Source organism: Symphalangus syndactylus, chromosome 9, assembly GCF_028878055.3.
Source record: "Symphalangus syndactylus isolate Jambi chromosome 9, NHGRI_mSymSyn1-v2.1_pri, whole genome shotgun sequence".
NCBI lineage: Eukaryota > Metazoa > Chordata > Mammalia > Primates > Hylobatidae > Symphalangus > Symphalangus syndactylus.
This window is the reverse complement of record NC_072431.2, coordinates 88877203-88883202: the sequence shown is the minus strand read 5'-3', so window position 1 is coordinate 88883202 and position 6000 is coordinate 88877203.

Below are 6000 nucleotides of genomic sequence, written 5' to 3'. Positions count from 1 at the left end.
GAGTAATTGCAGTTTTTGGCATTAAAAGTAATGATTGAATAAAGTTAGGAAAATATCCTTCTAGTCCTTCTAAAAAAATTATGTCATTCATAGACATGGAATTTTAAGTATTTTTAATAATGATTGAGATAATAATAAGATATTTTTCCATTAGCCTAGTTTTCCACCCTGGAGGGTAAATTGATAAATTTTATATTAAACAATATTCAAATTCTTAAATCAACCTTTCTGTCTTTTAAAATTAGTAAACTTTACTTTTTAGAGCAGTTTGAGGTTCAAACAAAGTTGAGCAGAAAGTACAGAGAGTTTCCATATCCTGCCTGTTCCCACACATACACAGCCTTCCCTGCTATCAGGCACACACTGGTCCATTTGCAGCTGATGGACCTACACTGACACATCATTATCACCCACCCTTCAGAGTTTATATTAGGGTTCACCATTGGTGCTGTGTACTCCGTGGGTTTGGACAAATGCATAACAACATGCGTTCATTATTATAATGCCATACAGAGTAGTTTCACTGTGGGGGTGTAGTTCAAGTGAGAAAACTAGAAAGTTACAACCTAGGCCCACCTCCCTCCATTTCCCTTATCCCTAAGGGAACTTGCCCTTACATTTGCCTGAGAAAGATCAACCTTTCTCTGCCGTAAGCACCTGGGGTGGAAGGAAGGCAAGACTAACCTTAATGTTCTCTGCTCACCCCAGCTGCCACAGCTGCTGTTTTGCACCCCTAGAGGCAGAATTCCCACTAATTTTCCTTCCCTCGGGTACTTGATCCACCTCTACTGCCTGCTGTTTGTTTTCCTTTCCATATTCATCTCTCTCTGAATTTTTCAGTTTTAAAGATCTGAGAGCAATCAACTCCTGTTCTGCTTTTGTTTCATCTCCAGAGTTGGTTTTGGCATCAAGAGGCAGCATCTTATATTAGTCCTCTTCTGTCAGCCAAAGGAGAGATTTAAACCTTAGTTTGTTTGACTCCAAAACCCATACTGTATGATGTAATAAATAAAGAGAAAACTGAGGGCATTAGAGCAACTAGAATTCCAGATGCTATCTTGAATTAAGAAGCAAATAAGCAATTGACTTTCCTAGAGAAATTCAAGGGCACATATTTTTTTTCTCTGACCCAGATGTAATAAAACTTCATTACAAAAAATTTCAGAACAAGTTATTGTAAACTATAAATAACCACTATTTAAATTATGGTATATTTCCTACCAGTTTATTTGAATAAATTTTTCAAGTCATAAGGAAAAGCAATTTACATTTCTCTTCTTAAAAAAAAAACAGCATAAAGAAAAAAGAAAAATCCTAGGACAGTTCAAAGGGAATCTACTCCAACCTCAAATACAGAGCCACACCCCACTGAGATCTTGGCAAGGATAACCTCCAGCTCCTTATAACAGTCCTATCTCATGCCAGTGATTGAACAAGTCATTCAAAATCCATGACCTATGTCAGTGCATATAAATTTAAAAGAATCCAAAAAGTTTGGCTACTGTTAGAAGGACCTTCTGTTTTGCTCCAAAGTTCTTGGACTGTAGCAATTTCATATCCATAGTCCATTGCTTTGTACTTCGGAGGATCTCTTCAGGATCTTTCCCTGGATCTCCTCTCCTGGGACCAAATTTCTTAGTACAATTGTACCTACCAGCATTATACTTGGTGGTTAAACAGATAAACTATCTGAAAAAAATTAAAAACTCAACAATGGCTTGAGGACCTTTTATCACTTTAGAAAAAACCCGGTTCAATATTCAGCCACTATTGCTTGCTGACCATGACTTACATGGAAGTAGCTAACTTAACAAAAACTCAAAGGAAAACTCAGGCCTTTACTGTATGCTAGAAGGTTCACTGACAACTTTAGTACATTTTAAAGTCCTGTGACTCCACTTTAACCTCCGCTGTGGCTATGATCTAATATAAACAGACAATGAGGGAGAGGCATATAATAAATAAGGTCCACTGATCAATGATTACATGTTAGCTCGACCTGTGTTTTTTGGCAGCTAAAATGACACATAATAAAGTGCCTTGATGGATGTAAAATTTGATGAGTTTTATTCTCATTTTTTCCATGGGAAAATGAGTTTCCAGGGATCCCAAGGCAGAGGAAACAAGCCCCCACTCCTTTCTTCACGGGCTTCCACTAATGGACTTATATGTGATTAATGAATCTCTCAACGTAGCTCCTTTTTTTTCCTTTCCTTTTTTTGTAATATTACAGCTTTATTGAGATATAATTCACTTCTCATACAATATATCCACTCAAAATGTAAAATTCAGCGGTTTTTAGTGTATTCACAGATTTGTGCAAGCCATCATTAGATTCCATGCTGAAACATTTTCATCATCCCCAAAAGAAATTCTGTATCCATTAGCAGTCACTCCCCATTTTCTCCCAATCTCCTCATCTCAAGCTCAGGCAACTACTATTATATTTTGTCTTTATAGATTTGTCTATTATAGACAATTAATATAAAAGGGACTGTATAATACATGGCCTTAGTGTCTGGCTTCTTTCATTTAGCATAGTGTTTGTGAGGTTTATCCACATTGTAGCATGTATCAATTGTATATTTCTTTTTATTGCCAAATAATATTCCATTGTTTGGAAATAACATATTGTATTTATCCCTTCATTAACTGTATTTACTTTTTAGCTATTATGAATATTACTGCTATGAACTTTCAGGTACAAGATTTTGTGTGGGTGTGTGGTTTTATTTTTCTTGGGTACATACATAGGAGTGGAATTGCCAGGTCATACTGTAACTCAAAGTTAAACTTTTAAGGAACTGCCAGAACTCCCATTGTTGATCTGGTTAATTCCTCTTCCTTCAAAAGACACTTATCCAGAAATGCTCCTACTCTTTATCTGCTCTAATTCCCCTATTTTTCCCTGTCATAACACACAGTACTTCATAGAAATTGGTAAATTTGTGATTCCATAGTTACCTGGATGTGGACTCTATGAACAATAGTTATGCAGCTCATCACTGGATCTCAAGCCTGTAGCACAGTGTTTGATACCTGATAGGCACTCAGTAAATATCTACTGAATGAATAAAATGAGACTCACTATTTTCTATAAGCCTACAAAGCTGACATACCAAGTTATTTTATATAGGAATCACATATCTTTATTTTTTTAGCCTGAAATTCACCAGTCATGATATTTTTCCATTAAGTTTGCTCAATAATTTTTGATTATCCAGAAATTATCAAATATACTTGCCTAGAAAATCAGGATGCATAAGGAGGGTATCACAGAGGATGAAAGTTTTAGTCCCAGCTTACACCTGCAATCGCAACCATTGATCCTATCACACTTTGTGCTTTTTTCTGGGAAGCAAGAGAACACAAACCACCCCATGCCATTAAGCTCTAAAGTTAAACCAAGATAACTAGACTCTATTGTCTTACAAGTTGGAGTTGTACATGGTAGATATGTGTTAAATATTGTTTGGTTTGAATATAATTTATCCATGTAACTATTTCTCTCATTTCAAATATTGGAATTCATTTCCTATTGTTTGTATAGATTGGTACAATTTTCCTGGAGGGCCATTTGATTAAAGATGTGCTTTCTTAAGTGTGCATATGTCTCGATTCACAAATCCACTTCTAGGATGTGATCTTGGAGAGATAAACCAAGGTGTGGGTGTGTATGTGTCCATGCAAAATTTAAAAATTTTTAATTAAAAAATCATATTATATTTTACAAGAAAACTGCAGCCACAACATTCTTTGAGTAAGAGGGCTTTAGGAGAATACATGCTTTCATTAGCAAAAGAAGTCACGTGAAAAATAAGCATGAATTTTCAATCGTAACTGTATGTTGTTGCACAGACAGAGTGTTTGGTCTCAAAGCTTTCCTTCCTGATTATATCAGCAAGATTTTTGAAATTTTGGGGGATGCTTCCCTGGGTGCTTAGAAAATTCATCTTTGATTCTGATGTTCTGTTTCCTGAACAAAGTATTTTTGAATATTAAAATATAAGAATCAAGACAAGTGTTACTGTTAAGAGTAGAATAAGGAATTTGTGTACTTTGATGATTTTTAAGTCTCTGAATCTTGAGGGTAAAGAATCTGAATGTGTTTTATTAAGTATTCAGTTGTGATTTTCTGGCTGGGTTGATAACTATGAGTTATGACAGTGGAACAGGAATCAAATACTTCATTATGGCTCCACTTGCCCCACCACCTTCATTTTGCTCTCCAATGAGGTGTGAAATATAAGGATGTGATTAATATTGTCTACAAGGGATTCATGGTCATCTCTGACTCTCTGACTTTCAGGCCCGTGGTCAGTTTTAGGAAGCAGAGGGAATATGCGCCATCAAATTCTTAAACTTGAAAGCAGAAAATTGGTGTGCAATAAGGCAATCCACCTTAAGCTGTTTAGATGAACATTAAAAAAAAAATGCATAATTAGGACCAGTCTGAGCTCTCAGCTCTCAGATCTATAGTACCTGGAAACCATGGAAGCCATCTGAGTGCCTCTGAAGTAGATTTGGTTGGAAAATGGAAACATACGCCCAGACAATAGCAAATAGCATTTGGGGACTCACTGATTTGAGATTAAGTTGCCATTTAAGAGGGGCCTTTACCCCTAAACTATCAGAACAGTGCAGCCAACAAATTTGTCTGTGAGGGGGAAGCAGAGGAAATGTATTGGGTCATTTGAAATAAAATCTCTCGCAGCTGACCCATGAGAGGTGCTGATGGCTTCCAGATGGAGCTTTGTCCAGTTCCCACTGGCCAGATGTCTGGGCCTGTCCAGCAGGATTGTTTTGTATGTAGAGTGGGGAACCATGGAAATAGCATCAGGATTGACCAAGGGCTTACCCCTGAAATAAGAAAATTCCAGTCAGAGGTGTGGTCTATAGCTTGAAGCTCATTCAGTGCACTGACTGGCTTTAAACTCCAGCTCCATTCCATCAGAGCTCTGTGCCTTTGGGCAAGTTATTTAAACTCTCTGAGAATTAGTTACTTCATCTGTAAGATGGGGAGAATAAGAAGGAACACAGGCGTGCAGAATTGTTGTGAGGAATACAAGAGGTGATCCATGTGACATACTGACTCAATAGCCCATAATAAATGCTAGCCATTTATAATTATTAATTTCATTGTCATCACCTTTCTATTACACAAACATTGACTGAGCACCTGTGCTATGCCTGGAGCTTTGCTGTGTCCTGCAATGCAAACATGAGTAGAACCTGGTCATGGTTTTCAGAAACTTCAGTCAATTATAGGAGACTGAGAAATAAACCACTAATTGCCCAGAGTGGATGAGTGCTGACAGGGATGTGCACACAGTGTTTCAGAAGAGGGGAGCGGAAAGTGACACTTACACCCCCCCACCATTGCCACACATTGGCATCAGGCTTGGCAATGACATCTCAGTAAGTTTAAGACAGCCCCATAAAATAGCCCTATTCTCCCACTAACAGGTGAGAAAACTGAGGCAAAACTTTGCTAAGTTCACAAGGCTAGTATACGGCAAAGTTTGGTTCCTCTTGCCTTATCCTCTCTCTACTCAACCAGGCTGTCTCCTGAGCAGCAAGAACACCTGGATGGCAGGCCAGAAAGTTGTCCACAAATGAGGGAAAGTTTCTATTCTAGATAAGTAAATAAAAGTTCTGCAAATGGCAAAGGGCAAGAAAATCTCATTCCCACCAGGCAATGGGAATAGTATGTTTAAAAGTATGAAATCATGAAGACAATGTAGACAGACAACTGCAGTTGCTGCACTGGGTCTAGAAAATAGGCTCTGGGTACACAGGTGGAGTCTGTGAAGAGCCAGGGGAAATGAGGAATGAGACTACAAAAGTCAGTGGGGACTAAAGCACAAAAGGACACTGTCGGTGATCAGAAAGTGTGAATTTATTTGCTATGATATGTGCCTTTCATCTAGTCAGTCTCTCGGCTTAGCATGAGCCATGGGCGGACACTCATGAATTCCACTCCATAGCAGAATAGAGGGA